This window comes from Pinus tabuliformis, chromosome 6 (genome assembly GCF_031772625.1).
Source record: "Pinus tabuliformis cultivar Carrire ecotype Pingquan chromosome 6, CPIR1, whole genome shotgun sequence".
In the NCBI taxonomy this organism is placed as follows: domain Eukaryota; kingdom Viridiplantae; phylum Streptophyta; class Pinopsida; order Pinales; family Pinaceae; genus Pinus; species Pinus tabuliformis.
In genome coordinates, this window is record NC_142292.1 from 1,611,355,020 (window position 1) to 1,611,366,158 (window position 11,139).

Consider the following 11,139-nt stretch of genomic DNA (forward strand, 5'->3'; position numbering starts at 1 on the left):
ATACACAATGGGTCAAATGGTTGCCTCTGGCTGAATGGTGATATAACACTTCCATACTGTAGCAAAAATGACCCCATTATGGCACTTTATGGATATCATCCACCATCCATCACATCATATTTAAGAGAAAATTATAAGGTTCAAGTAGTGTAACATCACATCGAGCATCAACATCAAGTTCTCCAACTCTTAAAGGATAACCTCATGTTGGCGCATAATAGAATGAAACAATAGGCAAATCAACATCGTAGTGAAATAAGTTTTAATGTAGGTGAATAGGTATTGCTACGGCTACAACCATATAAACAAATGTACCTCAAGCAAGCTAAGAAGGATAATAAATTATCACCAATGTATTATGGTTCGTACAAGGTGTTGCAAAAGATTGGTACTATGGCATACAAATTGGAGCTTCCTGTAGCTTCTTGAGTGCACCCAGTTTTCCATGTTTCATGTTTAAAGAAGGTTATAGGTGACAAGGTCCCAGTTCAAAAAATATTGCCAGAACTTTATGAGGAAGGAAAAATCATATTGGAACCGGAAGCAATCACAGAAACAAAAACTCGATGGCTACGAAATTGATCAATTTCGGAGTATCTCATAAAGTGGAAGAACTTATCTGCTAAAGGTTCCACATGGAAGGATGAGAATTTTATACGAAAGCATCTAGAACTACTCAAGCATTGAGGACACCGCTTTTCGAAAGGAGAGGGGCATGTTAGGTCCCTATAATACTAGTGATTCCCCCATTACTATTGTCATTGTATCCCTTATTGTTATTATTGTTATGTCGGCTTGATTATATTGTGACCCCTTAGACTCCTATATATAGAAGGGAGGTTTAGTCATTTGTATCATCCAAGAATTTTTCATTTGTGTAATGTAAAGGAGGCTGCCCTCTTGAAGAGGCTGAATTCTAAGGCGTTGATTTTTCTTTTCTATCTTTTTGTGAGCTAGTTTCATAACAGTAAAATATAGGGGTGATACCTTATTGTCTAGATATTCGTAAACTCTAGGAGCCCTCCATCTCAATTCCAAACCTTGGGATCTCAAACAAGGGGGAAGAGCTAGCTTAGTTTCCTCGATCAACGATACTCTATGTAGATAAACAAGATGTCATAATGCTCATATATAGTAATCAGTATGTCTCAATAGAAATTGTCTCCTATTCATATAGGACATCAAATCAAATATCATATTAGAACAAAAAATATATTTATCACAAAAATGATACCATATTCATCCTCCCTCTCACGGATGTGCTAACCATAAGCCTAATCTTGTCTCGTACAACAACAATGTCTCAATATATGAATGTATCTCAATCCCAACTATACACGAGATTATTTGCCAATCGATTCCCACTCTTTGTCATCACAATGTATCCATGTCATATCTATAACTTTCTCAAATGACTTTCTAAGGATATTTTTCATCTTTCCTCATAGCTGGTCATGTCAGAAACATCATGCCCAACCTCACTCGTGCTTAAAGCTATGGAATTCTTATCCAAAACATAATGGAAGATCTCATCCTAAGGAAGCACCCAAATGTGCTTTTCAATAATGATCCCAAACATCAAAAATACATGCATGCAATCACATATCATAGAATGAACATCTCAAATAAAAAATTGATCGTCCCATGTAGATATCTCAAAGGGTGCTTAGTGACAACTCAATGTGTATGAAGCAGCTCAATCATGAATACATTTAGTTTGTTCTAACACACACACACACACGTACAGACGAGTCCACATGGAACATTAATGCTTCAATCAACTGTTGGTTTCCAAGTCAGTTTCAATAATGTATCTTCATAACTTCTTGAAATTCAATTGGAGTGTCCAAGGATTTTCATTTGAACTTTCCAAAAACTCTTCAATAGCTTCATGATACATATTTTTCTTTTCCAAGCTTCAGAAATCGATTCATCATGTCATGATTCATTATTTCAAGTTTCAGAAGCCAATTTCCTCTTACTTTGATCATCAGAGGCTCGTTACCTATTAAGAGTAGACCATAAGTATATAAAACAAACAAAAAAAACATATCTTGGACCACTTTTGAAGTAGAGATCTGGGTTGACACATCATCCTAGCTTCACCAGGTAACTATCAATGTCGACATATCAAGATTGGGGAGGTTGCTCCATACAATGCTATCTACAAACATAACACTTGAATAAAGCAATATGATTATGCATACACAAATCAATACCGTGCATTAAAATCAAATAAGTAAACTTATCAAACTTTTAGATTCCATATCAAAAACATATCAAAATCATCAATGTCACTGTAAAAAATTATTTGGATCAGGTGACAAGAAGAGTTGACATTCAAATATCAAGTTATGACTTCAGCTATTGTCATGCCAATACATTTTCATTTACAAATCAATATCAAACCAAACTTCATCATGTCATCCTCATTATCATAAAATAAATAATTTATGTCACTAGATGCAAATGCATACACCAAGGATAAGTCATGCAAGTTCCATCCATTTATTGTGAGATTACTTCATGCTGAACAATAACTATTTATACTTCAACCAATGTGTCAAACCTAATGATGTCAACAAAAAATATTTATTGAGTACTAATATACGTCATTGAAAGACACTATTCGCATATAGCATTGTTTAAGGAAAGTCATTGATCATTAAATCAATTCATTAGTCATTAGGTCAAATCCAAAATTTTCTATCATAGTGAGATCTATAACCCAAAACATATCTCAACATCAATTCAATTTTCTAAATCAATATGAAGCATCATATCAAAACTTCCAAGCTGAAAATTTGCTTATCTGTATCAATAACCAAATCTTGTCAAACCCTTGCACAAGCCTCAATGGTTAAATCATAATGACATATTTATATGCATATTTTGGTCCCCTGCAAACACAATTTTAGTCAACACATTCACATTCTCTATAGTAAGTAAAATATTCAAACTTCCCTGCTCATATAACTTTTTGTTGATTGCTCTGTGTCTATAGGACTGACATCCTTTAGGTGAATCTTGCACAAAACTTCACTTTTGTGTCCTACAGTCATAACCGCACCCATATGCCTTCTTCCATGTGGTTGAGAGGTTACAGTCACAACCTTAGGCTTGATTACCTGCGGTTGAGGCTACAGTTGCACCCTTAGGCTTGCTTCCATGCGGTTAAGGCTTAGAGTAAGGAAAACTATTTCTTCTTAGACAAAAAAATTTGTTGCAGACCAACAATTTTAGATATTTGTCTATTCATGTACATAAATCTTACTTCAACAATAAACAATCTTTTATACATATAATGAAAATTATAATAGGTGTAGGGATCTTATGGAGAGATTCTGCCTCCGAACGGGAAGCCACTTCAATCATATTTATTAAAGTGTTGTTGGGAAAAGTATCCAATACGGAATGACCCTATCCCACTCTAAGGGTGATAGTTCCTTAGCAACAATCAAAGCAAAGCTATCTGAGATTACTTCTTTATGAGATGTAAAAGAGGGGAGAAAGAGATCCACTAACCGATGTCTTCCGCTAATGATTGATCCAATCTTCTCTCTTTGCTGCTTGCCCTCAGTTCCTTGCTCTTTCACTGACCCAGCTACACCAAGATCCTGCAAAATGGCAAGAGAGGGAAACTACAAGAAGCATACATTCATAATTGATTCAAGGATTAGAATAAATCAAATATTCAAGTATAACAACACACCATTGAGACACATGCATATAGAAGAACCTCAAATGCTTTATTAATGGAAGAAGTAAGGTTCAGGAAGTGATACAACCATAAAAGGCCCAATCTAGCATCACCTTCCCAGCAAAAAGAAATCTCCTCTTCACCTCCTTCAAAGCAAATCACCCAATAGTTCTAAACTCAAACCAACAGCAATTCTTTACATTCACAAGATTCCAGCCTCTCTAGACCTCATGAGAGAGATCTATATATAGGATTTTTGGAGAAAGGATGAGTCAGCTTGAGGCTGGCATGAAGCTGACTAGTGTCCTCTCTCACTTCAGTTATTCTTTAGTTCTTGAGTCCACTTGGAGGTTCTTGCTTCCACTTGGAGATCTAGAACCTCTTACTCATCACCAGTCGAATTCCCTGATCCAAGTGTCATTTTGGAAGCTTCCTGGGCATTGACACCTTGAGGAATGAATGTGCCACATGTCCAAACTTGCCCAACGCAGGTAGCCTTCTTTGCAGTTGACATTCAACGCAGGTAGACAGTGGAGCAGTTGACATTTAGTGCAGATGCTCAGTGGAGCAGTTGACATGATCCAGAATTGCCTTGTTTTTGAGTGTTTTCAGGTGGAGAACTTTTATTTAGTGCTGTGGTTTGCTGACCTTGTTCCTCTAGGGGTAGGAACAACATGTTTAGGGACTTTGGATCCCTTAGATTATGGACATTTCATGCTTCATGCTGTAAGGCACAAAAATGTCTATAACAGTTGCCCCCTAAAGTATGAGGTCATTTATTGGGTGAAATGCTTTATCAGGAGGGTCCGAAGTTCATTCAATCGCTGAGAGGTGACCTGTAATAAAATACAATACAATACATTATGATTCATTCTACTTTCATGATCTAGCTGAGGCGGGCATTCCCATGCTCAACTTTATAAATACATTTTTCTGTACATAGAACAGATGATCGTCTGATGGTAGACTGATAATTTTGGTGAAAATTATCATCCTTTGAGTAGGATGATCATCTGCTGCAATGATGTACATGTCAAGTGTTTTTATATTTCCTGAATATATATCGCAGCCCGGATGGATGAAACTAGATCCGGGGTCTTCAAACTCGTTCGATCTTCACTCTAAGTACAAGTTGATCCATGTGAGAATTGCGCTGAAGTCGAACATGGAAAGACATCGCTTGATTACCGGTCAATGATGTAAACCGTTAACAAGCGCGAGAGGAATCACCGATAATGATAATGACCCTCAAGGTACTGCAGTACAATTCACGTGGTGTGAATAAAGGACCTGGCGTCGAACACTACGCAAAATCTTCTGGTCGAAAGTCATTGATGTATACCTGTCGCCGGAAGTGAGAAACTTGCCATTGAGGCATGCAAGCTTCAAAGTACTGAGGGGGGTGTTCCTAGATCAACTCCTTGGATAATGAGCTGATGTCGACAAGGAGCGATCCGTCAAAGGAGGGCCTTAATGAATCCCACATCAGTGACATGGAACGGAGCTAATGATTTTAATGGAGGTGAAAACAATCTGTGACATATGATTCAGGGTGGCGGTCATGAATGGATGAAGGATAATGTATGGCAGTGGATGGGACACGGTTGACTCTTTCTGAACAACAACTCTTGAACATATAACGACACTGATGCGATGGATCGGTAGCATTACCCCAAATGTGGATGGTTTGGCGAGACCATGGTGATGAGACCGGTGAATGAAACAACCCAACCCGATGTGGTACGGAGGAAAGTGTCATGTTCAAGAGCGACTTGCTACCATTAAAGCTTTGAGGTTCTCCCAATTTTTCCCCAGTCATTTCTGACCAGTACCTCTTTATTTTTGTCAAGCTTGAGGAGGATAACATATGCTTGTTCTATAACCTACCCTTCGGGCAAGCCCATCGCTATGTTTTAACGAGCCTAGCGATAGGGAAACTCGTTCTCATCTAAAGACAAGTTTGTCGCTATTTAATCATTTTAACGAGTCTAACGACAAGGAAAACTCGGTCCTTTTCATTTTTAGAGAGTCTGAAAAGGTACATAAATTCAACTCCAAAATTTCTTTTTCGTCATCTAATCCCTTAAGTCCGAAAAAGTGTAAAACAATACAGAAGGGATGAGTTTTCGATAACTTTAACGAGCCGAATAAAACAAGCGCTCGACCTTTTTGTGCAATAATCCCTCAGGTCCAAAAAGATTAAAATCCAGAGGAGGGATAGCTCTTCCGGTCCCTTTAACAAGCTGGAAGGCCAAAACTCGGCAATCTTTTCATATTTTACGAGTCAGTTGAAAAGAGCTCAAAGAAGACTTGTCTTTTGAGGAACGAGTGATAAATAGGGATAGCAACTGATTCCAGGTAGAGGTTGGAATTTTCCAATCACGGCAGTGTCACAAGGATGGCTAGGTGAAATCACTCTTCGCAGCTGTTCCTCAAAATGGGTAAACAATCATATGGAGGTGAACGATCGGCCAAATGGAAATGGAGGTGGCAGGTGCAAACACGACCAAGGCTTTTATGGCTGATAAATTTACGATCACAGCGGTTATTTACCGGGATAGGTTCATTTTTTATTTAAAAATGAGCTTAAACTCTGGAGGAAACATTGCTCACTGCTTTTATTTATTTTTTAACGAGCATGAAGACCGCGTTAAAACTGCTCGAATCTTGCGTTTATTTTTTTAACGAGCATGAACTTTATGCTAAAACTGCTCGATTACCAGTCATAAGATAAGAAATGTCCCCTGTGAGATCTCTATTTTTTAAGGAGTTTCATCTCACTAAGCTTTACTCCATATCCTTTCTTTATGCAAGTTCGGAAACGGCTAATCCCAAAAACAGATAAAAAACCGCTCTTAGCTTGCACTCCAAAAGGTTTGCATGCCCCCAGGTATAAAATACAATTTCAAGGTTGCCCCTCCCCCTTCTCACCTCTGCTTTTCTTTGGGTGTTCACAGCTACTTGTCGCCTTGCTAGTCTAATGTTAATGATACTTGTCTTCTCGTTATTTTTAACGGGTCTATACGATACTTGTCTTCTCGTTAGCCCAACTTTTAACAGATTTTTCGCAAGATCACAAGAGAACAACTACTTGCGACAAGAGAGCAGCTACTTGTGACAAGAGAAGAACACTACTCAAAGAAAAAACATTTGTGTTATTGAGGGAGGCTTACCTCTTTCTGGTTACCCAAAGATTGTCTCGTTAATCTTTCAAACAAAACACTTCCTCGGCAATGTCTACCGAAATAGACAAGGGTGAATGACTGGTGCCAAACACGTAACTTTGAGAAAAGAATCCTATTCTAGAACAACCCCTCTTCCATCCACGGACGGGGTACGGACTAGTCATATTCTCTCGCGGAAATTCTACCTTATACCCAAGGTTTTCTTTGCCCGAAGCAGACCAGGATGCATGCCCCCTGGGTTCCAGTCCCATCTTTCCGAATCACTCGCATTCATCGGGAAGAAGGACTGGGGGTGGAGACATTTCTTGATTGAATAGACCATTCAGCGTTGGTATATGACTATTTGCGATGCGTGATCCCGGAAATGAAAGTTGGTCTACGAGCTTGACCATTCTTCCTTCGTGTGGAAAACACATTACTCTAAAGAGTGAGGAGACTATTGCTCCCATGCAATATATATAGTCTCATCCAAGGAGTAGGTTATAATCCAAGGGTCCTTGAACGACCATCACGTTCATTTGAACGGCCTTCCCTTTCAATGTAATGGGCACATTGGGGAGGATCCCTAATGGTCGACTGGTTCCTTTATCGAAACCCGAGAGATTTCTTATCTTAGGCAAAAGCGCCGGGGAACCCAGTGCTTTCCAAGAAACAGAGGAAAGGATACTCACAGATGCCCCTTCATCAATGATAGTGCCAGCCATTACCATTCTGTATATTTGGACCATGATTCTGAATGGTATACTGGCTGGCAACCGGGGTCTGCCTAGTTGGTTCCAATCAAAGGACACAACCAGGTTGCTTGGTGGTGGGACCGAATACACGGCCGGATATGACCCTGACGATGTTCCTTCCTGCGATAAAGGAATGGGCGCATTGCCCTGATGCTCGTCAGAGTCTGTGTTGATGAAAAGAATCTGGATGGTGTCATCCTTATTCTCTTCAGTGAGGGTGTCATTTGAAGATTAATCTTCAGTGACGGTGTCATTTGAAGATGAAACTTCTGAAGGGAGAACCGGGTCAACTGCCGTTTCGACCTTTGGACTTTCGTCCGGTCTGGATTCAGTAGGTTCATTTTCAATGACTGACGCTTCAGCTGACCACTTGAGCGGGCCAGCTGTATTCTCAACCAACGAAGGACTTGGCACGAGTTTTTTGTATCCAGGAGGAAGTCTCAACGGTGAAACCGGACGATCTTCCAAAACTCTCTTCGCTTCGTCTAAGAAGGGACAACAGTGGATGGCGTGATCACCTTCACACAGTCTGCAGGGGGATCTTGCTCCCCCTCTTTGTCTTGAACCTTCACTTTCGCTGGTTGACGGTAAGCATTCAACATGGCTATCAGAGGTTGATGCTCCCGAACTGTGCAAACGAGGGGACCAGTCCCTTAGTATGCGGGGAATATAGGGACAATCTCTATGGAAGTGGTCTCTTCTACATATGACACATGGCGATTTAGGCCCGGTCTATGCTGTGTGTGGATTTTTGTCAGATGTCTTTTGCTTGCCCCCAGTCGCCTTAGGCTCCTTCTTCTTCTTCTCCTTCTTCTCCATGGGAGCTTGGCTTTTGCCGACTCTACCTTGCGAAGATGAAGGATTGGAGGAAGAGTTATAGGAAGTAGAAGGCTGGTGGGTAGCTCTAGACTGATCTAACTGTTGACTCGACTGTTCAGGAACCATGGTGTTCTGAACTACATTGGTTGAGAATAGCCAAATTGGCAGGTCAATTGTCAGTCCTGGAAGCGACAATGTGGCCATGTGGGGCGCACCAACTTCTCCCCAAGAGGAGAAAGGACTAGGATTTCCATCATGGGGAATTCCTTGGTTGGGGCGTTCCATATTCTCAACCTACAGATCAACGCAGGAATAGGAGGTGATTATGTTCCGTTTAAAATAAATTTTATAACGACGCTTTAGACACAACTTGCTTTTTCACTTTTTAAGAGTCGAGAAAAAGCTAAAGATGACTAGTCTCCTTCGATGTTTTAACGAGCCCGAAGTGACAAATGCTCGGATGGACTTTTTCAGTTATAGAGTTTGAAAAAGGCCAAAAGAAACTACTCTGGAGATCTAGGCAGAGGGTGTGCCAAACCTTTCGCAAAACCACAGAATACGTTTTACGGTACGGGTGGTCGATCTTGGTGAATGCTGTGTTCACTGCATTGCGATCAGTAGGGCAGTCGACACAGCTTCCTATGGATAAAGGCTTTGTTCCTATAGGGGTCTCCCAATATATACGCGACGGTACGTGGGAGCACAAGTCCGTATTGATACTTATCGCTTCACCGTGGAGGAATCACCCAACCACTCAACGCTAAGATATCACGTTTAACGACGCCGGAACACGTCTCTAGCTTAGACCTCTATGTGTTTGCGTTATGTTTCAAAGCGTTGTTATGTAAATTCAATTTATTTTAGGTTGATCTTGTTTAGCAGTTTGCCTTTATGGATCACCACGAGATGTATGATACAACTCCTAAATGCAGTCTAAGATGATAAGCAAGCTTTTCAATCTTTCAACTTATGAAAATCTTAACTACTGAGGGAAAACAAAGACATCATCTTTTCACACAGATCATAGAGCACACACTAATGCACTTTTTCCTAAATCAACATGCAAGCTGTCAAAATGCACATGCACAATGCAGGTATTTCTTTTCTCTTTCTTAATGTTGGTGTACTACAAAAAGAAAGCTGTTGTATAACTTTGAATTCAGTTTCAAGTGAAAGCAAACAAGATTTTTGTCCAAAATCAAAAGACACCTTAAGATTTACTTGTTTCAACACTAGAAATACATAAATTCAAACCATATGACGAAAGAAAAATCTCAATCAGCTATGAACAACAAACAAACTAACTCTTAAGATCAGAACGACACTTATCACAGGTCTAGATCTAAGAGGCCACAACAAGACTAGTTCACTTTCGTTATGGGAAACTGCAAATGATGTAAGAAATACACAAAGAACAAATACAGTTTCTTTATACAACCGAGGCGGAATAGTGGCAAAGAAAGGTGGTTTCAGATAGGTACATTGACTGATAACAGGCTGCAAAAACAAGGATGAAAACAGGGCAACAGAAAGCAGGGAACCCCAGTTGCACAAGGCCACACTGGTTCAGAGTAGGTAGTACACTGTCAGTTTGACATTTAGCGCAGGTAGCCCCTTCGGGACCTGCGATGAAATGCAGACTGCCTTCACAGTGCCTGCAATGAAGAGAGAAACTCTCGTTTCTCTTGGTTTCCGGGTTACAGATTGCTCAAAAATCAACAGTTTTTGGCCAAATCAAAGCTATCAATCAAGTACACACTAAAGGATGAAAAGGAGGATGAAAAGCTATCACTAAGAGCTGTTCAGAGTCCTTGTGGATTAGCTCTTCAAATCATAAACATGCCCAGAAACTGAGCTAGAGTAGTTGCCCTCTACTTTGCATTTGAAAGATCCAAATGCAGTTCGATTCGGTACTCCCTGTGTTTAGGAAATGAATAGAAAAAACACAAACAACCAACAAGATACGATCCCCAGTGGAGTCGCCAATTTGTTGTTGGGAAAAGTATCCAATACGGAATGACCCTATCCCACTCTAAGGGTGGTAGTTCCTTAGCAACAATCAAAGCAAAGCTATCTGAGATTACTTCTTTATGAGATGTAAAAGAGGGGAGAAAGAGATCCACTAACCGATGTCTTCCGCTAATGATTGATCCAATCTTCTCCCTTTGCTGCTTGCCCTCAGTTCCTTGCTCTTTCACTAACCCAGCTACACCAAGATCCTGCAAAATGGCAAGAGAGGGAAACTACAAGAAGCATACATTCATAATTGATTCAAGGATTAGAATAAATCAAATATACAAGTATAACAACACACCATTGAGACACATGCATATAGAAGAACCTCAAATGCTTTATTAATGGAAGAAGTAAGGTTCAGGAAGTGATATAACCATAAAAGGCCCAATCCAGCATCACCTTCCCAGTAGAAAGAAATCTCCTCTTCACCTCCTTCAAAGAAAATCACCCAATAGTTCTAAACTCAAACCAACAGCAATTCTTTACATTCACAAGATTCCAGCCTCTTTAGACCTCATGAGAGAGATCTATATATAGGAGTTTTGGAGAAAGGATGAGTCAGCTTGAGGCTGGCATGAAGCTGACTAGTGTCCTCTCTCACTTCAGTTATTCTTCAGTTCTTGAGTCCACTTGGAGGTTCTTGCTTCCACTTGGAGATCTAGAACCTCTTACTCATCACCAGTCG